The sequence below is a fragment of the Pleurodeles waltl genome, chromosome 4_1 (assembly GCF_031143425.1).
Source record: "Pleurodeles waltl isolate 20211129_DDA chromosome 4_1, aPleWal1.hap1.20221129, whole genome shotgun sequence".
Taxonomy (NCBI): domain Eukaryota; kingdom Metazoa; phylum Chordata; class Amphibia; order Caudata; family Salamandridae; genus Pleurodeles; species Pleurodeles waltl.
Window position 1 is genome coordinate 233806848 of NC_090442.1, and position 16522 is coordinate 233823369.

Consider the following 16522-nt stretch of genomic DNA (forward strand, 5'->3'; position numbering starts at 1 on the left):
CTCACTGAACATTCCACCTCGGCCACAAACCTCGGTGTTAAGTTGGACATCAAACTCTCCTTCCAACCTCAGATATTGTTTGTCGCCAGGATGGAAGTTGGTTTGCTCTATTCCATAAAAACATTTCTGCACCTTCTCCCTTTCCACTCGTAAGATGGTGGTCCCCACACTCATAACATCAGTTTTGGAGGTCGTTCTTTCTTGGTGCTTGCCAGAGCTGAATGGAACCAGCTCCCTTTGGCGCTGCACACCACTCATCATGAACCATCATTCAGGAAAGCTCTTAAAACTTATATTTGCCATACATTGACTTGCATGATTCAGAGCTCTGCCACCTTTTGGCTAGGTTCCTGTTATAGAAATACAACAAACATAAATACATTAATTTCTTATTTAACATCCATTCAAACATGGGATTTCAGGCTCCAAGGAAAGTTATATAGAAAAAAATAATCAATAAATGAAAATATTTCAATAAACATTGTGTAGAACATATGAGAGACAAAAAGAAAATATGTGAATAAAGTTGGAGACAAAACAGAGCCCAGGGGAATCCTGCAGAGAAATGGAGCCAAAGGGCTCCCCTGTTTACTACTAATGAGAAAAGAGAAAAACACTTTATCCTGGCCCAGAGATTGCCATGTTGTAGCTAAATGGGTTCTGCCCATTTAATCCACCAACATTTTTCGGTTTTGGATTGTCTGGTCTTTTACTTTTTACTGGGAGTGAGCCTTGTAACTGGTAACTCACCCTTGCTAAACAGACTTCACATATTTACTGCCAGTGTCTGCCTTTTCAGATAAAACTAATGCGACGCAGCAAAGGTAAGTAGCACTTGGCTGGTAACATGTGAACAAGTGTGCGGGGCTGCGCATATGAGACTTCCATCATGCACAGCCCGATAAATGGGGACTCTGCAGGGTTAGATATTGACCTGGGTATAATGGGAAAAGTCTTTGTGGTTTACAGTTTTGTTTGCAGTAACTCTTTTATTACAGACATAGGGGGAAATCTGCCTTAGAGATCAGTTTGGCTTGCCTTGGGCCTACAATGTTCAGTGAGATAGCAAACTGGGATGAAAAGTATGTGCCAAGATCAAATATGCAAGTTCCAAGGAGATATATGTACACCTTATCGGACATCCAGAATTGTCATACTTCTCTGGCTCAGCCCAGGATCAGAGCCTAAGTCTTTTGTCACCCTACTGGGCTAAGTTAATTACACGGTTCTCCAGCATAAGGAACAAAGGCCTCCCCACGCAAAGGAAGCAATTAGTCAACTCGCAGGGCTTCACTCAGCTCCTGAGGAGGAAGGGGTAGGGAAGAAAATCTGCATTTAGCTGTCACACTGTACCAGGGTTGGGACAGCTCAGGTTTAGTGAACAAAGGAGGGAGCCTAGAACCCTGGAGCCAACAAAGGCTGGAGCCTAGAACCCTGGAGCCAACACAAGAGGGGGCTCCTCTTTGAAGTTTTGGTGGGAAAGACTGGCAGTGATGTCAGCTAGGGGCGAAGTTGAAGTTCCCATAAAAGATGTGAACAGTGACTCCTGGATAGTGCCTTCTTGAATTCTACAAGCATGCTGTGTAGGAGAGCTGGGATTAGGGGTGAAGAGGTGATGTGGCACTGTAGGATTGGGTAGGGACACCTGGCTTCTAGAAATTTCGACCCCACTTAAAAACACTTGCACGAGAGAGAGTGATTTTTGTTGGAGCTAAACACTGGGATAGGATGGCAGCAGCCATGGACAACTGGAAGGAGAAACTCCCTGATGACTAAGGACTCTGCCTATAGTTGGTACCCTTACACCTCCAAAGAACCAGTTTGGGAAAGAACTGGACTTCTGCACCCACACAGGATGAGAGAAGCCCCAGAGCACAAGAAAAACCAAAAAGGCTGTCACAGGTAGCCAGCCCCTCGCAATGTGTACAATTGTAGAAGACAATTGTAGCAGCTTCCCCCCCAAGGAATTTAAAAGACTGACCCCAAGTGTGCAAGGTCAGAGGAATTATGACTGCTTTGACATTCTGCATGCAATTCAAGCACTCCCAAAGCTGCAACTTGTGTTGCATAGCCTGAGAGTGCAGTGACCTTTGTTGGTTGGTTCTATGGCTGCATGCTTGTGATTTAAGTTGGTCAAAGAATGACACAGACACGTTTTGTGATTTTGTAAGGTTTAATATGGATGAAAACTGAAAGTAGCAATTCTTAAGAAAAGGTTGCAATGCTTTATTAGTTATAGTAGTTGCAATGTGTTAAAATGCTTATTAATTATAAAGATTACAGATGGACTATGATTACTAAATCAGTGATTGAGTGATTCTGGTCTTTAAGTGTGATAACGACAAAGCCAATTGATCTGCTTCACTTAAAATGACACCCTCTTATATGGGCATGTGCTATATTGCATGGGAGGGGTGATACTGTGATTTGTGGGGTCAGGTGTAATGTTATTAAAAGTATTTTCACCAGCCTTATGTATATTTGTAAATTACTGTGTGTGTAATAAGGAAAATGTTACTTACCAGTAGGCATCTGTTCGTGACATGTAGTGCTGTTGCTTCACATGCTGTGCATGATCCTGCCATCTAGTGTTGGGCTCTGAGAGTTGCAACTTGTTTTTTTATTCGAGAAGTGTTTTCGAGTTACGGGATTGAGTGGCTCCTCCTTCTCAGTGATACTGCGCATGGGCAGAGTCCTTTATTAGATTGTTTTCCGCGGGAGGGTAAAAGGTATAGTATAGAGAAGTATAGAAAGAAGTATGTCCATGCAAATATAAGTAATTATCTCCAACTGTATACAAGTACAAAGCAACTGCAACAGGTTCCCATGTAGGAGAGAGGGTGCATGTAAATCTACAGCACTACATGCCACAACAGATGTCTACTGGTAAGTAACATTTTCCGTTCAATGGCATGTGTGATTGTAGATATACATGCTTTTCACAGACTGTAAAACAGTCAGTCTTTAACCCTCTGTGTGCCCAGGACGAGGTTATCTCGTCCAAGGCGCTGGTTCCCCTGTGCCTTGGGCGAGATCACCTCGTCCTTCTAGGGGCCCCGATGGCCAGGCACACCCCTCCCCTAGGCAGGGATGGAAGGGGAATCAGTTCCCCTTCCACCCCCGCGACTCCCCGTGGCATCTGATGACGTCAGCGCGCTTTCGCGTGCTGACCTCATCAGAGGCCTTCCCTCCGGCGCTGGAAGCTCAGCTTTGCATTTCTCCTCCGATCACGTGGAGGGGGTCAGAGAAGCCTGAAAGGAGAGGAAAGGCCTTTCCTCTCCTTTCAGGCTTCTCTGAGCATTTCTGCTGCTCGATCACGATGCGATCGGGCAGCAGAAATGCCACTAGACACCAGGGATTTTTTTAATTTTTTATTTACTAAATAAGGAGAGCGGCCCCTTGGGCAAGGGACGCTCTCCAGGGGGGCAATTTGTTTTTTTTTGCTGTTTCTGCCCCCCCTGGGGAAGATCAGCCAAAAATTATTAGGCCGATCTGCCCCCAGGGGGGGCAGAAATCCACTAGACACCAGGGAAAATGTTTTTTTTTTTTGTATGTTTGGGGAGCGACCCCTTGGGCAAGGGTCGCTCCAGGGGGGGCAAATCATTATTAGGCCATTTCTGCAGCCTCTGGGGGCAGATCGGCCTTGCAATCTGCCCCCAGAGGGGGAAGAAACCAGTAGACACCAGGGAATATTTTTGTGTGTGGGCTATTTCAAGTAAGGGGAGCGGCCCCTTGGGCAAAGGCCGCTCCTCGGGGGGCAAATTATTTCCAGGCCATTACTGCACCCCTGGGGGCAGATTGGCCTAATATTATTAGGCCGATCTGCCCGGGGGGGGGGGGGGGGTGTCAGAAAACCACTAGACCCCAGGGATAATTTTTTTTTGTTTACTTTTATTTTTTATGTTTGGGGAGCGACCCCTTAGGCAAGGGTCGCTCCCGGAGGCACAAATTATTATTAGGCCATTTCTGCCCCCCCAGGGGCAGAAACCACAAGACACCAGGGATTTTTTAAATTTTTTTTAATACTAACGCATAAGGGGAGTAGCCCCTTTGGCACACTCCCCCGGGAGGGGGGGGGAGGAGGGGGGGAGAGGGGAGGGCAAAATATTTTTAGGCCTTTTCTGCAGATCGGCCTCATATAATTAGGCGGATTTGCCCCCGGGGGGGAGGAAACCTCTAGACACTAGGGATATATATATATATTTTGTATTTACTTTATGTTTTTATGTATGGGGAGCGACCTCTTAGACAAAGGTCGCTCACCTGGGGGGCAAATTTTATTTAGGCCATTTATGCCCCCCTTGGGGGCAGATCAGCCTATTTTTGTGAGGACAATCTGCCCCCTTTGGGGCAGAAACTTCTAGACACCATGGATTGGTGTGTGTGTGTGTATGTGTGTGTTTTGTTTGGAGGGGGCAGCCCCTTGGGCACGGATCTCTCCCCATGGGAGCACATTACTGTTGGCCATAACTGCCCCCCTTGGGGGCAGACTGGCCTATTTTAGAAGCCATGTAGAAAAATCCACAAGACCTAGACACATCTGAAAACTAAACATCTAGTTGATTCCAGGGTGGTGTGCTTCACATGCACCCCGCACCATTTCCTTACCCACAATGCCCTGCAAACCTGCAACTTTGCTGGAAAGCACACATTTTTCCCACATTTTTGTGATGGAACCTTCCGGAATCACGCACCTGTTGGTGAATAGAACGCAAAGAATTAGTGAGTTCATTTAAATAGTCCATCAAAACAGGATGTTCTAGTTCTGAGTACTTGTGAGGTCGAGGGACCCCCCCAGACATTTGCTAGTCCTACCCATCACTATCTCATGGGGTGACAACCCTGATCTAGATGAGGTGTCATCCTGACAGACATTAAAGCCAGGGGCAACGCGTCCGGCCACCGTATACCGCGTTCTGCGCATATTTTTGACATCTTCAATTTAAGTGTGCCATTATATTTTTCAACTAGTCCTGCTGACTGGGGGTGGTTAGTTGCATGAAACTTCTGGAGGAGGCCCAACCCTTCACACACTCTTTTCATCACCTGCCCTACAAAATGACTCCCATTATCTGACCAGACACACCTTGGGACCCCAAACCGTGGGAAGAACTCCTTCAGAAGTACCTTTGCGGTGGTAAGGGCATTATTATCTTTAGTAGGGTAAGCTTCTACCCACTTACTAAAACATACATACCACAACTAAGACATATTTCAAGTTGTTACACCTTTCCATCTCAATATAATCCATTTGTAGTACTTCAAAGGGATACGTTGGTGGGGAAAAATGCCCAGCGGGGACTGAGGCACCCTTCCCTATGTTATGTTGTAAACAAATCATGCAGGATTGAACCAGTTGGTCAGCTACTCTTCTGATATTTTTATTAGACCAAACCGGATCAAGCAAATCACAAATGCTTTTCGCACTAACGTGTGCAGGACCATGGGCCATAGTCACTACTGGCAGAACAAATGCATCGGTTAACATCCATCTTTCCCTCTGTGACAGATCTGTCCAGCACAGCGTATTTTCATCTAACTTGGCCTTCCCTTCTTCCCATTCCTCTCTCTCCTGTTCAGTTGCCTCATCCTGTATCTTCCTGACACTCTCTATCGTGTTCCCAAACATTTCATGGGGACAAACCTTCTCTGTACTATCTACGACATACATGTGTCCTGTCTTTGCATACGCTGTATCTTTTGCTGTCTGATCGGCTAGGGTGTTGCCCTGTCCAGTTTCATCTGTCACCTTTTTGTGTGCACTACACTTCATGATAGCCCTTGTTTTGGGCAATGCCAGGGCAGAAAGTAAGTTAGTTATAAGGGTCCCATGTTGAATACGTGTCCCATGTGAAGTGAGGAACCTCGTTCTGCCCACAAGCGACCAAAATTGTGTGCTACGCCAAATGCATACTGACTGTCTGTGTAAACATTCACATTAAGTCCTTTACTTAACTCACAGGCTTGTGTTAGAGCTATTAATTCTGCGGCCTGAGCAGAGTTATGTGGTATTCTAGCTGTTTCAACTACAGTGGTAGCTGTTGTAACTGCATAGGCTGCAGAGGTAGTGCCATCGGGTAGCTTGATGCATGAGCCATCTACGTATAATATGCCATCAGGGTCTTTCAGTGGAGTGTCCTGTAAGTCCACTCTCCTTTTTGTTTCATCCTCCGTCCGGAGAATGCAGTCATGTATGTCATCATAAGAATCTTCCGTTTTTTCAGTAATTGGCAATAAAGTGGCAGGATTGAGCGTGTTGCACCTTTTTAATGTTATATGACTAGCTAAAAGTGTCAGTTCATAAGTGGTTAATCGTGCATTAGTAAGATGCTGTGTTTTTGTTTTGTTTAATAGTGCGTCAACAGTGTGTGGGACCAACAGGGTGAGGGGTGAATCCATGACTATCCCGGCCGACTGGCGCACTGCGACCGCTGCAGCGGCTACTGCCCGTAGACAGCTCGGGAGTGCACGGGCCACTGGATCCAGTAGGGCAGAAAAATAAGCACAGGGGCGTTGTTTCCCGCCATGCTCTTGGGTTAACACTGATAGTGAACATCCATTTCTCTCGCTCACATATAACTGAAAATCTTTGCGATAATCAGGCGTACCCAGTACAGGTGCTGTGCAGAGTGTATTTTTCAATTCATCAAAACCAGACTGAAAATCATCATTCCATTCAATCTTTTCAGGACAATCTTTGTGGGTGAGATGCAAAAATGGTTTTATCAAAAGAGAATAATTAGGAATCCATTGACGACAGAAGGAGGTAATACCTATAAAGGCCTTAACGTCTCTCTGTGTCCTTGGAACCGGTATGTCTCGTATAGCTTGTATTCTCTCAGCCGTTAACGTACGCCCCTCCTTAGACAGGAGGTGTCTTAGGTATATAACCTCCTGTCTACAATATTGCAATTTGGAGAGGGAGACCTTATGGTGATGGTGTGCTAGATGTTTCAATAAGGCTACAGTATCTGTTTTACAATTTTATTCTGAAGTGGATGCTATTAAAAGGTCATCCACATATTGAACCAGCGTCGAGGAGCAAGGAAAAACAAGGGCATCTAATTGACCCTTGAGGGCCTGGCTAAAAATGCTAGGCGATTCAGTATAGCCTTGTGGAGCGTGACAGAACCGGAAACTGTGACCACCCAGTGAAAACCCAAAGATGTGTCTACTATCTGGATGAATGGGAATGCTAAAGAATGCATTCTTAAGATCGATAACAGAGAACCAAGTAGCGGCGGCAGGTATCATTGTTAATAATGTTAATAATGTCGTAATGTCAGGAACAACAGAGAACTGGGGTATTACAATCTTATTGACTATCAATAACAAATCGGAGTCCTGGAAACGTGGTGCCATCAGATAATTTTTTATGAACAGGAAGGACAGGACTGTTACAATCATTACCACGCGTTTCTTCAATGATACCCAAATCAATCAACTGGGTCACAATATTTTTGAGTTGTTGTTCAATGTGTTGGGATAATTTGTATTGGGAAAGACGAGGTAATTTGGCACTGGCTTTCAAGCGTATGACATACGGTGGTATGTCCAGACATCCAACATCGTCCTTATGTGTGGCCCATAAAATGTCTGGCAAATCTCGAAGTTTGGGTGGAAGTGGTTTTGACAAAAATTGTGACGGGGAAATATTTGGACCTAGAGTGGCATGAACTCCATCCAGAGAGCAATAAATGGTGGTGTACAATCTTTTTAATAAGTCCAAACCCAATAAATTCTCACTACAGGCCGAAGTAAGAATGAGAGGGGAGCTAATGGTGTAAGGACCTATAGCAATATGCAGTGGCTGGGAGACGGGGTTAGCCACCGGAACACCAGAAAAACCCATAGAGACGTTAATATTGCCAGACAGAGGGACCCCTTGGACCTCTTCCTGTTTAACAGAACTTTTGGTGGCCCCAGTATCTACCAAAAAATCATGTGGAGTACCGTCTAATTGTACCTCAACGTGAGGGCCATTCTGCCTAACAGGAATAGAAACTGGTCCCACTCCTCTCTGTCGAAGGCTGTCCTAGTTAAAGGAGGACCCCTGACCTTCATACGCCTCATAGTTGTAATTAAAATATTGACGCTGGGATGAAGCATCAAAATAATTCGGGCGGGGGGTACTGTGGGACCGTGAAGGGGCCTGCTGGCGGGGTCTGTCTGCAGGACCAGACCTACCGCGTGATCTGTAGTCCTGTTGCGGTGGGGGTATGGGGCAGCCTGTGGAGTTGTCCTTATTGGGGCAGTCATTCTTCCAGTAGCCCTCCTGCTTGCAATAGGCGCACTGATTGTAGGAGAGGGAAGAACGGGGAGGGCGTTGGGACTGCCTTCTGTCATTGGGAGGTCCTTGTGACCTTGATCTGGACTGCTGTTGACGGGGCTGAGGGTAGGCCTGCTGAAATAACACCTTTGTTTTCAACTCCTTCATTTTTTTCTCATTCTTTATTTGTTCTTCTATCTCCCTGTTCTTATAATATTGGGCCATTGTCAGTATTCCAGTGGCAGTAGTCTGGCCACGTACTTTCACACAATTTCAATTTTCCCATTATGTCTGGTAATAAATTGTCCACAAATTTGTCAACAAAGAGTCTTATCCCCCCTTCAGTAGTCATGTCTTGGCCGCTGTAATCAGAAAAGACACCCTCAAACCTTGGATAAAAGTCTGAAACACCCTCGTCCTTTTTCTGTTTACAGGCGGCCAATTTATCCCAATTTATCCTGTGTGGTGCAAGTATGGTCTTCATTAAATCCAAAATACGCAGTGGGAGAGCCAATATAAGTGGGTCTGGTTTCGCTCCCCCAACCCGGTCTCTTTCTGCTGCTTGCAATTGGTCCCACGTGCCCCCGAGTTCAGCATGGTCGTGCCTCCGTATTTTTGACCATACTTCCTGCGGGACTACTGCTGCCATTAACATGTCAATATCGGACAATGTCATAGTACATGATTCAAGAATTTGTTGCAATTCTTTATAATATCCTGCAGGGTTCTTACAGGGGTAGGTAAGGCGGCTTTTAGGGTATATGTTTCAGATCTTTTCCATGGGGTGTGTACCCACATTTGTTGAAAATGCCCTGCTGTAATAACTTGGCCAGCGTCACCCGTCACCGGTTCTCGCCAAACCGGCGGAACCTCTCTCATGGAAAACATGGATGCCCTTATAGAAGGGCTACATGTCCACAGGCGGTCCCTATATACAAGAAGAGTAACAACATAATCATGTAGACCAGAACCAAATGGCAGCCCAGTAGAAGCGCGTTTTCGGAGGTCCACCAGTCCCGCGGGAGCTGAGGAACCATCATCCTCATATTCTTGTATTATAGTGTTGCACATAAGGGTGGCTGCATGTAACTGAACTAAACTATCCCATTGTTTCATAGAGTGGACAATGTCCCTGACCCCATAGTCATTCCAATTAGTCATCCACCTCCGTGTCATTTGTTCAATGACATCTTCCTCTTATGAATTAGAGAATAAGTGTCCGTGCAGGGTGCGCTTTCGCGGGGTAATGGGGCGGGGGGTATGTGTGGTGTCTAAACAGGAGTCAGGGGTGGGCCAAACGGGGGCCAGTCGAGGGGTGGGTACAGTCGGGCGGGGTGTATCCTCTATAGGTCTGGTGACACGAGGGGTGGTGGTGGGTGGCGGAGCTCTTGCATGAGATCCAACCGGGGGTGGCACAATAGGGTCACTTGGTGCAGGTTGAGGATGTAGTGTAGGATATATTGGTGGAGTATATAACTGGGGTTTATCTAACATATCGTTTAAAAGGGGGTCTTCCTCTTGTGGCTTATCCACTACTGTCCTGGAAGGGTAACACTTATCAGTTTGTAAGTGAAGCCTTCGGTCATGTTCTAAAATTTTCTGTTGATGTTCAGCTACGTCAGAGTCATATACCTTTTCAGTCACCGTCCTGGTCTTATGTCGCTGTAATTCTTTCTCTGCCTTCCTACTTCTTTGGTCTGCTTCTTTCTGCCAAGTCCGTAGTGAATCAAACATCCCTGGTCTACTTTTTGTCACAAACAAACGTTCCTGTAAATAGTCTAATTTATCTTTATCAAATGTCCTGTGAATAGGCCATTGCAAATCAGAACTACCTTTAGTTCTTTTTCTCCATAGATCAGACCAGATAATCGGACCTATGCCATATTTAACATATATATCATAATTCGGAGTCCCGGCCGGAGGAGCGGGGCATGTTTCCTCCAGGCGGGAGTCCCTACTGCAAAGACAACAACACAATTTCCTGAAACAACTGAACGCTGGCATTCTTCCAGTATATTTAAAAAAAAAAAAAAAAAATCTTACATCAGTTATTTGAATACACCAAATGAGTGGCAAATATGCCTTTTGCTTCCTATATACTTAAATGACAACTGAGGTCAGTCTTACCACTGACGTCGGTCTTTGCAAAGAGCGATAGAAACCGTACAATACTCTCAGACCTATTTTTAGACAGGAATTTTTCAACTCCCGTCCTTACCTGACACTTCTGTTATGGTCCGACAGTTGGGGACTACAGTAGTTCACAGGAAACAGAGACCCGAATTGAGACAGCGCCAGGAGAAGTCGAGCCGGCTGGAAGACACACAGTGGAGATCCGCAGGTCCACGACAGAGAACGAAGCTCAGAATCTGGTGTGGGGCACCTCCCTTGGAAATCCAATCGTGAGTCCTCAGTCACCTGGTCGGTCCCCTGGATGCCTGACTCGGGTCCCTGTTCGGGCGCCAACTGAGGAACCAGGAAAGATTTGACCCCCACCGGGGTCTCCTTTCCACCGGTGGAGGGACACCCTTTATGTCCTCAGGGTCAATTTAGCAGAGAGTTCACAAATCAGACGGAGTCACCAACTGGAGGAATAAAGAGAAGTTTATTACATGGATTATAGCTTGAGCTAATACAGAGTCCCAGGACAGTCAAGTGACTATCCTACGGAGGCTGCCCCTTCGCTCTGGGGCACCCAACCTTATATAGACACAAAACTGCTTAGTCAGAGGACAACTCCACCCCTATCGTATTCAAGGTCCTCTGCGGCCTTCAGAATATTTCAGGGATACACGTGTGATGGGAGAAGGTACAGATGCAGCTGGCAGGAGGTGGCAACGACATGTACAAACTTGTTCTGGCAGTTACTGATTAAGCACGACTATTCTCGGAACCGTAATTGGAAAAAGTAATATGTCAGCGATAAGCAGATTGCAGCCCAAGGCTGCGAGCACAAGGTCAATCATAAAAGTTCAGGAGGTTTGTCGAGCACATGGCAACATAATAAAGATAAACATATGCCTAGTAGCTATGGTGTATGATTAACTTTATGTACATTTTCTCAAGTGTATGAATTTGTTTAGATTGAGAGTAAGGGAGGCATCTGAGGTTAGAACTATTTGGGGAACAGTGTCTTGAACCGGTCGACCTATGAGTAGATTATTGGAATTCCACCACAGGAGAGCGTTATAAGCTATGTGATCTACCAACACTAGATCCTGAAGATAACCTTGAGCTTGTGACCACTGCCGAGAGAGACACTGTTGTAGGGACCACATGAAGTCTGACATGAGGGTCGATGACAATGCAGGATGACATCATGCCTAGGAGTCTCATCAGTGTTCTGACTATGTACATTTGAATGACTTGCATTTGATAAATAGTTTTTTGAAAATTGTGTACACGTGCTGGATTGGGGTAAGCAAGCCCTAATTGTGTCTTGAGTACAGCCCCTAGATATGGTTGAATCCTGAGAGGCTGTTGGTGTGATTTTTGGATGTTTATGGTGAACCCTAATTTGTGAATGTTTACTGTTGTTTGAGTGTGCGACTAACACAGACTTAAAGTGTTGGCTTTGATCAACCAATCGTACAAATACAGAAATACATGTATGTGTTGCCTTCTGAGATGTGCTGAGACTACAGCTAGACACTTGGTGAATACCTTGGGAGCGGTTGTGGCTCCAAAAGGTAGAACTTTGAACTGATAATGTTGTCCTGCCACAACCAATCTTAGATATTTGCGGTGTGCAGGATGAATTGGAATGTGAAAGTAGATGTTCCTTAGATCTAGACCGGTCTTGAAGTCGCCTCTTTGTAGGATTGGAATTACATCTTGAAGGGTTACCATATGAAAATGTTCTCAGAGAATATATTGGTTTAGTGGTCTGAGATCCAAAATGGGTCTCAGTATGTTGTCTTTTTTGGGAATGAGAAAGTAGAGTACACCCCTGTGCCTTGATATTGTAAGGGAACAATTTATATTGCTTTTTTTAATAGTAGATTGTACCTCTTCTTTTAAAGAGTGAGATGTTCAGTTGAGATTTTGTGTCTGCAAGGGGGACTATTGAGGGATGTTGACATAAGTTCTAGGAAATAACCATGTTGGATAAGGGATAGGAAGCATTGGTCCAATGTTCACTTTCCACTGTTGGTGGTAAAAATGAAGACGCTCCCCTACTGGAATGGCGGCCGCTGTGCGGTGCACAGAGTGACCCCTGACCTGTTTTAAGGCCAGGTTTCACTCTCTACACGCTGCGCAGCTCCCCCTGTCTGCCACAGTGCCCCAGACCCCGCCCTCGCTACTGGCGCAAGTTCGAGGCCCTCCACCACCTGCATGCGCCTCATCCCTGGTGTCTAGTGGTTGCCGTAAGTATTGTGTGTGTGTCCTGTTATTCGTCCTCGTGCTATTTGTGCCACTTTTTCACATTCTATGCCTTGTTCTGTGCCCGGTTACGTTTTTCTGACTGCTTACTGCCTTTCTGACTCTGCTTACTGCCTTTTTGTTTTCCGTCCATCTTCGCTGTTATTTGCCTCATCCCATTCCCGCTGCTGCGTCACCGTACCCCTCACGCCACCATTTCCCACCGATCCCCGCCTTCCACCTCCCCCTTCTTAATGGCGGCCGCCGCGCAGACGCACTGCTGGCACACTAGAGGCAAGCCTGTCTGCGCCCGCCGCGCCTAGACCGTATACCATGCCAGTCCCCCAGGCCCAGGCACCCCCACATGCCGCTACACTACAGAACTCCTCATGCTCAAGCCTGGCCATCCCACCGCCAGCGTCCAGACCTCCCCTAGGCACACCCAAGGACACTTCTCGTGCCGAACCTGCATCTTCACCTGAGCTCAACTCACCAAGCACTGCAACACCACCACCCACAACAACCACCTCCGCTGCATCCTCCCCCGCTCCGCCCGCAAGCACACCGTCAAACTATCCCTCCCCAGACATCGCCTTCCTCACAGAAACCAGAATGAACCCCTCCTCGGGACCGGACATCACCATAGCCATCCCTGAAGGCTACAAAATCACCCGAAGAGACCGCACCAACAAACCAGGAGGAGGATTAGCCATAATCCACAGGAGCTCCATCACGATTTCAACTGACACCCACGACGCCCTAAATGCCGCTGAACATCTGCACTTCAAGATCCACGTCAACACCACCCTGAGACGAACCCTTGTCTACAGACCCCTGGATCCCCGCCCACAATTCTGCGACGCCATCGCAGACACAATTAGCACCCACGCCCTCACCTCCACGGACTACATGCTCCTCGGCGACCTGAATTTCCACCTGGAGAACACCGACAACAGCAACACCTCAGCCCTACTGGACAACCTTGCCAGCCTCGGCCTCAAGAAACTCATTACAACACCCACCCACTCGATGCCATCATCTCCACTAGCAGCCACATCACCTTCACCCACACCACCGAACTCCACTGGACCGACCACCACCGTGTCCATTTCTCCTTTCAGAAACCCACCATCCACCACCAACAGCATCAGACCCGTCACCGCAAGTGGAAAAAGATCTCCAAGGACCAACTGATCCCCACCCTCGCCCCTACACCCCACACCAGCGACCCCAACACCACCGCCCTCAACCTCAAGCAATGGCTCGACGACTGCGCCAACACCCTTGCTCCACTCAGAAAAACTGCCAACACCCGCACCAGCAAGAAAGTTCCCTGGTTCACCACAGACCTGCAAACCTCCGAGAGGGAATGCTGGAAAGCCGAGAAGATCTGGCGCCAAGAGCAAACAGAAAGCAACCACGCTGCCCTCAAATCAGCCATTTGCAAACATCACCAGCTCATCTCGACCACCAAAAGAGCCTTCTACAAAGAATGGATTGACAACGCACACAACAGTAAGGAGCCCTTCAACGTGATCAAGGAACTCACCAACCTCAAATCCTGCTCTGCCGACCCCCCCTCACTCGCCAGGCCTCTGCGACTCCCTCGCCACAAGATCACAGACCAACATGAAAGCTTCACAACGCTGCTTCCCACCACCACTGCGGCCAATGCCGACCGCAACGCACCCATCCGCTCCAACACCCTGAATTCCTGGACCCACACCAACGACGAAGAAACCACCAAGACCATGAGCACCATTCACTCCAGGTCACCCGCCGACCCCTACCCTCACCACGTCTTCAATAAAGCCAGCCAAATCAACATCCCCCAGCTCCGGACCATCATCGACAGCTCCTTCGAAACTGCCATTTTCCCGGAGAGCTGGAAACACGCCCAAGTCAACGCCCTGCCCAAAAAACCCAAAGCCAACCCCAAAGACCTCAAGAACTAACGGCCCATCTCCCTGCTCCCCTCCCCTGCGAAGGTCATCGAGAAGATAGTCAACAGCCAGCTATCTCGCTTCCTGGAGGACAACAACCTACTCAACATCTCCCAGTCCGGCTTCCGCAAGAACCACAGCACCAAGACCATCCTTATCGCTGCCACTGACGACATCAGAAGCAGGCTCGACAAAGGTGAAACCGTTGCCCTCATCCTCCTTGCCCTCTCCGCAGCCTTCAACACCGTCTGTCACCACACACTTCGCACACGCCTCCAAGATGCTGGAATCTGCCACAAAGCCCTGGACTGGCTCACATCCTTCCTCTCGGGCAGAACCCAGAAAGTCCGCCTCCCACCACTCCTGTCAAAAGCCACCAAGACCATCTGCAGAGTCCCCCAGGGATCACTCAGCCCCACCATCTTCAATGTCTATATGGCTCTGCTCGCCAACATCGTCCGATCCCACGGCCTCAACATAGTCTCCTACGCGGACGACACTCAGCTGATCCTCTCCCTCATGAAGGACCCCGCAACCGCCAAGACCAACCTCCACACTGGTCTCCACACCATCGCCAACTCGATGGACGCAAGCCGCCTCAAATTAAACTCAGAGAAGACCGAGATCATCATCTTCGGCTCCAACAAAACAACTTGGGACGACTCCTGGTGGCCTGCCACGTTGGGAACTACACCAAAGCCCACTATCCACGCATGCAACCTCTGCTTCATACTGGACTCATCGTTCACTATGACCCAGCAAGTCAACGCCATCTCATCCTCATGCTTTAACACCCTTCGCATGTGTCGCAAGACCTTCAGATGGATTCCCATCGAAACCAGAAGAACGGTCACCCACGCCCTCGTCAGCAGCAGACTGGACTACGGTAACGCACTCTACGCAGGAACAACTACCAAGCTCCAGAGAAAATTCCAGCGTATCCAGAACGCCTCAGCGTGACACATCCTCAAACTCCCTCACCACAAACACATCTCAGCCCACCTCAGAGACCTCCACTGTCTCCCCGTCAACAAAAGCATCACTTTCAAACTCCTGATCCATGCCCACAAGGCTCTACAAGACGCTGGACCTGCCTACCTCAACAAGCACCTCAACTTCTACACTACGACATGCCAGCTTCACTCCGCCAACCTCGCCACCGTCCCCGCATCCACCGTACCACAGCCGGGGGCAGATCCTTCTCCCACCTTGCTGCAAAGACCTGGAACTCCCTTCCAGTCAACCTATGTCTGACCCATGACCTCCTGACCTTCAGGAAGCACCTCAAGACCTGGCTCTTCGAGCAGTAGCAACCCCCCAACCCACCGGCCAGCGCCTTGAGACCCTACCATGTGAGTAGCGTGCTTAACAAATTACTGATTGATTGAATGAGGAGGGGGGATGTGGAGGTAGTCAATGTTTGGCTGCGGAGGGTGAACCACAAGTGTTGGTGATTTTTACCCTGCCTTTAGAACTGTTTCCTCTATATGTTCCTCTGAAAACCCTTTAAAGTGGGAGGGAGAGGTTTGAAGCTGCTGTGAGCTAGTGTGATCAGAGGATGTGGTCCCTCTGTAGCCACCCCTATGCATTGAGTGGCAAAAAAACTGTTTGGCTGATTTGGTAAAGCACCCTTGGCTTTAGCTGTGTCAGTGTCTTTTTTTTTTATTTTTGAAGGGTGAAGTCAACCTGGGACCCAAATAGGTGCTCTCCATCAAAAGGCATATTGAGGACAGCTTGTTGGACTTCTGGTTTGAAACCAGAACATCTTAACCAGGCATGCTTCTAAGAATGATACTGATATTGACCCATCGTGCAGCTGTGTCTGCTGCATCAAGTGCAGATCTAATTGTTATTTGCAATTGTCTGACCTTTAGTTTGCTGTGCATGTTTACAGTGTTCTTCTGGGAGGAATTGTGTGTTGTGATGAGGGTATCAAATAGAAAATCTT